Raw genomic sequence first — 11,517 nt, forward strand, 5'->3', positions numbered from 1 at the left:
CCAACAACAATGATTTTATTAGCACTCCGATTGCTCCTCTTACCGATGCTGAATCTTGTGAAATTAATGCTGCTTTGCTGAATCTTGTCATGAAAGATTCGTTCTCCGGCCTTCCTAGTGAAGATGCCGCTACCCATCTAAATAGCTTCGTTGATTTGTGTGATATGCAAAAGAAGAAAGATGTCGATAATGATATTGTTAAATTGAAGCTATTTTCTTTTTCGCTTAGAGATTGTGCTAAAGCTTGGTTTTCGTCTTTGCCTAAAAATAGTATTGATTCATGGAATAAGTCCAAATGCTTTTATCTCTAAGTATTTTCCTCCCGCTAAGATCATCTCTCTTAGAAACGATATTATGAATTTTGAGAAAATTGATCATGAATATGTTGCACAAGCTTGGGAGAGAATGAAATTAATGATACGTAATTGCCCTACTCATGGTTTAAATTTGTGGATGATTATAATTTTTATGCCGGATTGAATTTTGCTTCTAGAAATCTTTTAGATTCGACCGGAGGCACTTTTATGGAAATCACTTTAGGAGAAGCTACTAAACTCCTAGATAATATTATGGTTAATTATTCTCAATGGCATACTGAAAGATCTACTAATAAAAAGGTGCATGCGATAGAAGAAATTAATGTTTTGAGTGGAAAGATGGATGAACTTATGAAATTATTTGCTAATAAGAGTGTTTCTTCTGATCCTAATGATATGCCCTTGTCTACTTTGATTGAGAATAATAATGAATCTATGGATGTGAATTTTGTTGGTAGGAACAATTTTGGTAACAACGCGTATAGAGGAAATTTCAACCCTAGGCCTTATCCTAGTAATCCCTCTAATAATTATGGTAATTCCTACAACAATTCTTATGGAAATTATAATAAGATGCCCTCTGATTTTGAATCTAATATTAAAGAATTTATTACTTCACAAAAGAATTTTAATGCTATGATTGAAGAAAAATTGCTTAAGATTGATGATTTGGCTAGGAACGTTGATAGAATTTCTTGATGTTGATTCTTTGAAACTTAGATCTATTCCACCTAAGCATGATATCAATGAGTCTCTCAAAGCCATGAGAATTTCATTGATGAGTGCAAAGAAAGAACCGCTAGGATGCGTGCTAAGAAAGAGGCCTTCATAAGAGCGTGTTCTTCTAGTTTCTATGAAAATAATGATGAAGATATAAAAGTTATTGATGTGTCCCGTATTAAATCTTTATTTTGCAATATGAATCTTGATAATGATGGGACTGAATATGATCCACCTTTACCTAGAAGGCGTTCCAGGAATTCTGAATTTGTTGATCTTGATGCTAAATTTGATAAAAGTGGGATTGAAGAAATTAAAACATATCGTTGAAAATTGCTATTATGGATTTCAAGGAATTTAACTATGAAAATTGCTCTTTGATTTATTGTATTTCCTTGTTGCAATCCGTGCTAAATTCTCCTCACGCTTATTTTCAAAATAAAGCGTTTACTAAACATATCCACCTTTACCTAGATGACCTTTACCTATTATGGATTTCAAGGAATTTAACTATGAAAATTGCTCTTTGATTTATTATATTTCCTTGTTGCAATCCGTGCTAAATTCTCCTCACGCTTATAGTCAAAATAAAGCGTTTACTAAACATATCGTTGATGCCTTGATGCAATCTTATGAAGAAAAACTTGAATTGGAAGTTTCTATCCCTAGAAAACTTTATGATGAGTGGGAACCAACTATTAAAATTAAAATTAAAGATCATGAATGCTATGCTTTATGTGATTTGGGTGCTAGTGTTTCCACGATTCCAAAGACTTTGTGTGATTTGTTAGGTTTCCGTGATTTTGATGATTGCTCCCTAAACTTGCACCTTGCGGATTCCACTATTAAGAAACCTATGGGAAGAATTAATGATGTTCTTATTGTTGCAAATAGGAATTATGTGCCCGTAGATTTTATTGTTCTTGACATAGATTGCAATCCTTCATGTCCTATTATTCTTGGTAGACCTTTCCTTAGAACGATTGGTGCAATTATTGATATGAAGGAAGAAATATTAGATTCCAATTTCCATTAAGGAAAGGCATGGAACACTTTCCTAGAAAGAAAATTAAATTACCTTATGAATCTATTATGAGAGCCACTTATGGATTGCCTACCAAAGATGGCAATACCTAATCTATTCTTGCTTGTTATGCCTAGCTAGGGGCATTAAACGATAGTGCTTGTTGGGAGGCAACCCAATTTTATTTTTATTCCTTGCTTTTTGCTCCTGTTTAGTAATAAATAATTTATATAGCCTCTGTTTTGGTTGTGTTTTTGTGTTTAATTAGTGTTTGTGCCAAGTAGAACCGTTGGGAAGACTTGGGGAAAGTCTTGTTGAACTTGCTGTAAAAACAGAAACTTCAGCGCTCACGAGAACTGCTGTCATTTTTATTTGGAAAGTGCTATTAAGTTAATTATTTTTGTAGATGATTAATACATAAATTCCTCACGTCCAGAAATTTATTTGAGAATTGTTGGGGTTCCAGATCTTGCGCTAGCTACAGATTACTACAGACTGTTCTGTTTTTGACAGATTCTGTTTTTCGTGTGTTGTTTGCTTATTTTGATGAATCTATGGCTAGTAAAATAGTTTATAAACCATAGATAAGTTGGAATACAGTAGGTATAACACCAATATAAATAAATAATGAGTTCATTACAGTACCTTGAAGTGGTCTTTTATTTTCTTTCGCTAACGGAGGTCACGAGATTTTCTACTTTAAGTTTTGTGTTGTGAAGTTTTCAAGTTTTGGGTAAAGATTTGATGGACTACGGAACAAGGAGTGGCAAGAGCCTAAGCTTGGGGATTCCCATGGCACCCCCAAGATAATCTGAGGACACATAAAGGCCAAAGCTTGGGGATGCCCCGGAAGGCATCCCCTCTTTCGTCTACTTCTATCGGTAACTTTACTTGGAGCTATATTTTTATTCGCCACATGATATGTGTTTTGCTTGGAGCGTCTTGTATGATTTGAGTCTTTGCTTGTTAGTTTACCACAATCATCCTTGCTGTACACACCTTTTGAGAGAGCCATACATGATTTGAAATTTGTTAGAATACTCTATGTGCTTCGCTTATATCTTTTGAGTTATATAGTTTTGCTCTAGTACTTCACTTATATCTTTTAGAGCACGGTGGTGGATTTGTTTTATAGAAACTATTGATCTCTCATGCTTCACTTAGATTATTTTGAGAGTCTTAATAGCATGGTAATTTGCTTAAAATCCTAATATGCTAGGTATTCAAATAGTAAAATTTTCTTAAGAGTGTTTTGAATACTAAGAGAAGTTTGATGCTTGATGATTGTTTTGAGATATGGAGGTAATAATATCAAAGTCGTGCTAGTTGAGTAGTTGTGAAATTGAGAAATACTTGTGTTGAAGTTTGCAAGTCCCGTAGCATGCACGTATGGTAAACGTTATGCAACAAATTTGAAACATGAGGTGTTATTTGATTGTCTTCCTTATGAGTGGCGGTCGGGGACGAGCGATGGTCTTTTCCTACCAATCTATCCCCCTAGGAGCATGCGCGTAGTACCAAGGTTTTTGATGACTTGTAGATTTTTGCAATAAGTATGTGAGTTCTTTATGACTAATGTTGAGTCCATGGATTATACGCACTCTCACCCTTCCATCCTTGCTAGCCTCTTCGGTACCGTGCATTGCCCTTTCTCACATTGAGAGTTGGCGCAAACTTCGCCGGTGCATCCAAACCCCGTGATATGATACGCTCTTTCACACATAAACTCCTTATATCTTCCTCAAAACAGCCACCATACCTACCTATTATGGCATTCAATACCATTCTGAATATATGCCAGCAACTTCCCATTCCGTTTCAGATACACATTCGATCGATGCTAGCATGATCAGTAAGAAACTTCGCCGGTGCCCTGTACACCGCCGAGCATTCATATGAACTTGGTGGGATATAATCTATCCACGCAATCCCAAGAGATACATATCAAGAACATCTTCAGAGACTTCAATCGCAGCATAATTCAAGTCACGCGTCCTTCATGAGTGACTTGTGATCTAGATCCGTCTCATCCGATCAGTCTCCTCCTCAAAGTCCTGAAGAATTCTAACAAGGAGGAATAAATGATTATTTATCCATTTATTCAAAGCCCGCGGGGTCACCGACCAAAGAAAGACCTTCAAGCATGTCGTACATCTTCTTCCAAACTGCCCATATTTTTCCAGTGCATCCCCTTTTCTGGGACTTGTCCACCTTGTCGTTCAAACTATCTTCTCAGACTCAAAAGCACTCCTTGATCTTCCATTTCATGCCACTCGGCCCATTCTTCTTATCGTCAAGATCAGTCTTCAGAAGCATTTTCTCTTCTACTTTCCAACGATGCCAACCCTCCAGGTGGGCCTCAGACTTCTCTAGCCACCGATTGTTGCTGAAGGAAATATGCCCTAGAGGCAATAATAAAGTTTTTATTTTATATTTCCTTATTCATGATAAGGTTTATTATTCATGCTAGAATTGTATTGATCGGAAACCTTAATACATGTGTGAATACATAAACAAACACCGTGTCCCTAGTGAGCCTCTACTTAGACTAGCTCGTTGATCAAAGATGGTTAAGGTTTCCTAACCATGGACATGAGTTGTCATTTGATAACGGGATCACATCATTAGGAGAATGATGTGATGGACAAGACCCATCCATTAGCTTAGCATAATGATCATTCAGTTTTATTGCTATTGCTTTCTTCATGTCAAATACATATTCCTTCGACTATGAGATTATGCAACTCCCGGATACCGGAGGAATATGTGCTATCAAACGCACAACATAATTGGGTGATTATAAAGATGCTCTACAGGTATCTCCGAAGGTGTTTGTTGAGTTGGCATAGATCGAGATTAGGATTTGTCACTCCGAGTATCGGAGAGGTATCTCTGGGCCCTCTCGGTAATACACATCATAAGCTTGCAAGCAAATGACTAAGGAGTTAGTCAGAGATGTATTACGGAACGAGTAAAGATACTTGCCGGTAAACGAGATTGAACTAGGTATGAAGATACCGACGATCGAATCTCGGGCAAGTAACATACCGATAGACAAAGGGAATAATATGTTGTCATAATGTTCGACCGATAAAGATCTTCATAGAATATGTAGGAGCCAATATGGCATCCAGGTTCCGCTATTGGTTATTGACCGAAGTGTCTCGGTCATGTCTACATAGTTCTCGAACCCGTAGGGTCCGCACGCTTAACGTTCGATGATCGATATTTATATGAGTTATGTGATTTGGTGACCGAATGTTGTTCGGAGTCCCGGATGAGATCACGACATGACGAGGAGTCTCTAATGGTGAGAGTAAAGATTGATATATTGGACGATATATTCAGACACAGAATGTTCCAGTTACGGATTTATCGACAGTCACCAGAAGGTTCCGGAACACCCGCAAAAAAGATATTCGCCTAATGCCAAGAAAAGAATAGGATTCGCACCTTCCTTCCCTCTCCCTCCTCTTTCCTTCCCCCTCTGGAAGGAAGGGGGCGCCCCTAGGAGGAATCCAAGTAGGATTGGTCCTACTTGGGGCGCCTCCTGGCCTCTCCCCTCTCCCTCCCACCTACTATATATATGGGGGGCTCCCCTAGCACACCCCAGACAATTGTTAGCCGTGTGCAGCGCCCCCCCCCCTCCACCGTTTACTCCCACGGTCATATCTTCGTAGTGCTTAGGCGAAGCCCTGCGAGGATCACTTCACCATCACCATCACCACACCGTCATGCTGACCAAACTCATCTACTACCTCGGCAACTTGCTAGATCAAGAGGGTGAGGGACGTCACCGACCTGAACATGTGTAGAACTCGGAGGTGTCGTACGTTTGGTGCTTGATCAGTCGGAGCTAGAATAAGTTCGACTACCTCAAACCCGCATTGAAAACGTTTCACTTATGTCACAGAGATTAGTTAACACACTCTCCCCTTCGTGCTATGATCTCCGTGATAATCGTGGGGGTAGAATTTTTTTTTTCCATGCAACGTTCTCCAAACATTCTAGCCCCCCGATCGCGTCTTTCTCTCCAAGTCTGCTCATGTGTCTAAAGAAATAACATTCCTGAATTCCTTGAATGATGGTTTTCATTATCACAATATGTTCGAGTGAAAGCACTTGTCTCGAAGACAGAAAGAAAGAATAATAGTGTACTCAGCCAGATTTACCTCCCATGGTCTTCGCCTCCATCTGAGCGCACTCCAAGTTCCTTTTTGTCATATCCATGTTAGTTGATTGGATCTTCTCCTTTTCCAAGGTGATTACTGGGTCCCAAGCTCGGAAGTTTACTGAGATCCAAAGAAACAAATTCAGTTGATGATATAAAGAGGTTCAGGTGTCCTCTCCACTTCTGAGTGGAGCAGCAAATCCAATTGCTACAGACAAACATTCTAAGAGGCCCCCCCCCCGCCAACCCGAAATTCGTAGTGTCCTCGACTACACCCATTGTGCACTCAGTTGCCCCCACTAACTCACCTCCATTCGGCTACAATTGATTGATCTGATTAAGAGCCAAAAAACACACAGCAACTTGTTCTAAGACCCCCGCCGAATCAACACGACCGGTCTTGGGGATACACCCAGTGGGTCACTCATGCCCTCACTAACCAATCCCACTCGGCACGGCCTAATCGGCCCAAGTGGAGACTACAGACACAAATTCCCTAACACCCGTGCCGAATCAGACATTCGACTGCGGCCTCGGATACACCTAGTGTCAACTCAGCTGCCCCACGGATCAATTTCACACTTCGCACTCCTGACCAGTCCGAGTGAAAGTATGGCATACTAAAAAAACACCCAGTGTACAACAGTCAAGGATGAGCCAAAGGAAAAACACAATCGGACAATCAACTTACATCGCACTTACTCAGACATTCCTAAAGGTTTGCTTGTTATAAGTTAGAACTTGCTCCTCATACACTTCCTTCAGCACTGCAATTCAATTTATCCTGATCATGCTCCTTGACTGCTTGTCTAATCTAAGTGGATTAGTAGTGATACACCGTAGATGATACGTCCATTTTGCATCATGCTTTTATATCGATATTTATTGCATTATGGGCTGTTATTACACATTATGTCACAATACTTATGCCTATCTCTCTTATTTTACAAGGTTTACATAAGAGAGGAGAATGCCGGCAGCTGGAATTCTGGGCTGGAAAAGGAGCAAATATTAGAGACCTATTCTGCACAGCTCCAAAAGTCCTGAAACTTCACGGATGATGTTTTCCAAATATATAAAAAACATTGAGCGCAAGAACTTCACCAGGGGGCCACACCCTGCCCACGAGGGTGGGGGGCGCGCCCTACCCCCTGGCGCCCCCCTACCTCGTGGCCCCCTGGTGGCCCTCCGGTGACCATCTTCTGCTATATGGACTCTTTCGATGGGAAAAAATCATAAGCCATCTTCTCGGACGAAACTCCGCCGCCACGAGGCGGAACCTTGGCGGAACCAATCTAGGCGACTGTTCTGCCGGGGAAACTTCCCTCCCGGAGGGGGAAATCATCGCCATCATCATCACCAACGCTCCTCTCATCGGGAGAGGGCAATCTCCATCAACATCTTCATCAGCACCATCTCCTCTCAAAACCCTAGTTCATCTCTTGTATCCAATTCTTGTCTCCAAGTCCGGATTGGTGCTAGTAGGTTGCTAGTAGTGTTAATTACTCCTTGTAGTTGATGCTAGTTGGTTTAATTGGTGGAAGATCATATGTTCAGATCCTATATGCATATTAATACCCCTCTGATTATGAACATGAATATGCTTTGTGAGTAGTTACGTTTGTTTCCTGAGGACATGGGAGAAGTCTTGCTATTAGTAGTCATGTGAATTTGGTATTCGTTCGATATTTTGATGAGATGTATGTTGTCTCTCCTCTAGTGGTGTTATGTGAACGTCGACTACATGACACTTCACCATTATTTGGGCCTAGAGGAAGGCATTGGGAAGTAATAAGTAGATGATGGGTTGCTAGAGTGACAGAAGCTTAAACCCTAGTTTATGCGTTGCTTCGTAAGGGGCTGATTTGGATCCATATGTTTCATGCTATGGTTAGGTTTACCTTAATACTTTTGTTGTATTGTGATGCTTGCAATAGAGGTTAATCATAAGTGGGATGCTTGTCCAAGTAAGGGCAGTACCCAAGCACCGGTCCACCCACGTACCAAATTATCAAAGTACCGAACGCGAATCATATGACGTGATGAAAACTAGCTTGACGATATTCCCATGTGTCCTCGGGAGCGCTTTACATCATATAAGAGTTTGTCCAGGCTTGTCCTTTGCTACAAAAAGGATTGGGCCACCTTGCTGCACCTTATTTACTTTTTTTACTTGTTGCTCGTTACAAATTATCTTATCACAAAACTATCTGTTACCACTTATTTCAGTACTTGCAGAGAATACCTTGCTGAAACGCTTATCATTTCCTTCTGCTCCTCGTTGGGTTCGACACTCTTACTTATCGAAAGGACTACGATAGATCCCCTATACTTGTGGGTCATCAAGACTCTTTTCTGGCGCCGTTTGCCGGGGAGTGAAGCGCCTTTGGTAGGTGGAATTTGGTAAGGAAAAATTTATATAGTGTGCTGAAATTTACTGTCACTTGTTACTATGGAAAGTAATCCTCTGAGGGGCTTGTTCGGGGTATCTTCACCGACCAGTAGAGCAAAGAGTTGCTCCTCAACCTACTGAAAATGAAAATGAAAATGACAATACTTGCTTTGAAGTTCCTTCGGGTATGATAGAAAAACTGCTAGCTAATCCTTTTTTAGGAGATGGAACAAAACATCCTGATGAACATCTGATATATGTGGATGAAGTTTGTGGATTATTTAAGCTTGCAGGTGTAACCCGGAGATGTTGTTAAGAAGAAGGTCTTCCCTTTATCTTTGAGGGGAGATGCATCGACATGGTATAGGCTATGTGATGATATGAGGTCTTGGAATTACAAACGATTGAAATTGGAATTTCATCAGAAGTTTTATCCTATGCATCTTGTTCATCGTGATCGCAATTACATATATAATTTTTGGCCTCGCGAAGGAGAAAGCATCGCTCAAGCTTGGGGGAGGCTTAAATCAATGTTATATTCATGCCCCAATCATGAGCTCTCAAGAGAAATGATTATTCAAAATTTATGCTCGGCTTTCTGATAACAATCGCACCATGCTTGATACTTCTTGTGCTGGCTCTTTTATGATGAAGACTATTGAATTCAAATGGGATTTATTGGAAAGAATTAAACTCAACTCTGAAGATTGGGACCTCGACAAGGTAAGGAGTCAGGTATGACACCTAGTTTTGATTGTGTTAAATCTTTTATGGATACCGATATTTTCGTAAATTTAGCACTAAATATGGACTTGACTCTGAGATAGTAGCTTCTTTCTGTGAATCTTTTGCTACTTATGTTGATCTCCCCAAGGAGAAGTGGTTCAAATATCATCCTCCCATAGAAGTAAAAGTAGCACCTATTAAAGTTGAAGAAAAGACTATCACTTATAATGATCCTATTGTTCCTACTTCTTATGTTGAGAAACCACCTTTCCCTGTTAGGATAAAGATCATGCTAAAGCTTCAACTGTGGTTCGTAAAAGCAATATTAAAACATATACACCTCCTGAGCAAGTTAAAGTTGAACCTAATATTGCTATTGTTAAAGATCTCTTGTCTGATAATATAGATGGGCATGTTATTTATTTCTGTAATGAAACTGCTAGAATTGCTAAACCCGTGATATAGATAAACCTAGACCTGTGGTAGGCATGCCTGTTATTTCTGTTAAAATAGGAGATCATTGTTATCATGGCTTATGTGATATGGGTGCTAGTGCTAGTGCAATACCTATTGACCTTATACAAAGAAAATTATGCATGATATTGCACCTGTGAGTTAGAAGATATTGATTCACAATTAAACTTGCCAATAGAGATACTATTTCACCAATGGGAATTGTTAGAGATGTTGAAGTCTTGTGTGGGAAAACTAAATATCCTGCTGATTTTCTTGTTCTTGGTTCCCCACAAGATAGCTTTTGTCCCATTATATTTGGTAGACCCTTCTTAAATACTGTTAATGCTACCATAGATTGCAAAAGATGTTGTTACTATCGGTTTAGATGATATGACTCATGAATTTAATTTTTCTAAATTTAGTAGACAACACCGTGAAGAAGAATTACCTAGTAAGGATGAAATTATTGGTCTTGCTTCTATTGCCGTACCTCCTAGTGATCCTTTAGAACAATACTTGCTAGACCATGAAAATGATATGTTTATGAATGAAAGAAGGGAATTAGATGAAGTATTCTTTAAACAGGAACCTATTCTGAAAAACAATTTACCTGTTGAAATCCTAGGGGATCCTCCTCCACCCAAGGGTGATCCCGTGTTTGAGCTTAAACCGTTACCTGATACTCTTAAATATGCTTATCTTGATGAGAAAAAGATATACCCTGTTATTATTAGTGCTAACCTTTCAGAACATGAAGAAGAGAGATTATTGAAAAACTCTGAAGAAGCACCGTGCTGCTATTGGGTATACTCTTGATGATCTTAAGGGCATTAGTCCCACTCTATGTCAACATAAAATTAATTTGGAAGAAGATGCTAAACCAGTTCGTGATCATCAACGCCGACTGAATCCTAAAATGAAAGAAGTGGTAAGAAAGGAGATACTAAAGCTCCTTGAGGCAGGTATAATTTATCCCGTTGCTGATAGTCAGTGGGTAAGTCATGTCCATTGTGTCCCTAAGAAGGGAGGTATTACTGTTGTTCCTAATGATAAAGATGAATTGATTCCTCAAAGAATTATTACAGGTTATAGGATGGTAATTGATTTCCGCAAATTAAATAAGGCTACTAAAAAGATCATTACCCCTTACCTTTTATCATCAAATTCTAGAAAGATGCAAACATACACATTTTGCTTTCTAGATGGTTATTCTGGTTTCTCTCAAATACCTGTGTCACCAAATCAATCAAAGACTACTTTACATGCCCTTTTGGTACTTTTGCTTATAGACGTATGCCTTTTGGTTTATGTAATGCACCTGCTACCTTTCAAAGATGCATGATGGCTATATTCTCTGACTTTTGTGAAAAGATTTGTGAGGTTTTCATGACTTTTCCGTCTATGGATCCTTCTTTTGATGATTGCTTGAGCAACCTTGATCGAGTTTTGCAGAGATGTGAAGAAACTAATCTTGTCTTGAATTGGGAAAGTGCCACTTTATGGTTAATGAAGGTATTGTCTTGGGGCATAAATTTCTGAAAGAGGTATTGAAGTTGATAAAGCCAAGTTGATGCTATTGAAAAGATGTCATGTCCCAAGGACATCAAAGGTATAAGAAGTTTCCTTGGTCATGCCGGTTTTTATAGGAGGTTCATTAAGGACTTCTCAAAAATTTCTCGGCCTCTGACTAATTTATTACAAAAAGATATAC

This window comes from Triticum urartu, chromosome 3, assembly GCF_003073215.2.
Source record: "Triticum urartu cultivar G1812 chromosome 3, Tu2.1, whole genome shotgun sequence".
Classification (NCBI taxonomy): Eukaryota; Viridiplantae; Streptophyta; class Magnoliopsida; order Poales; family Poaceae; genus Triticum; species Triticum urartu.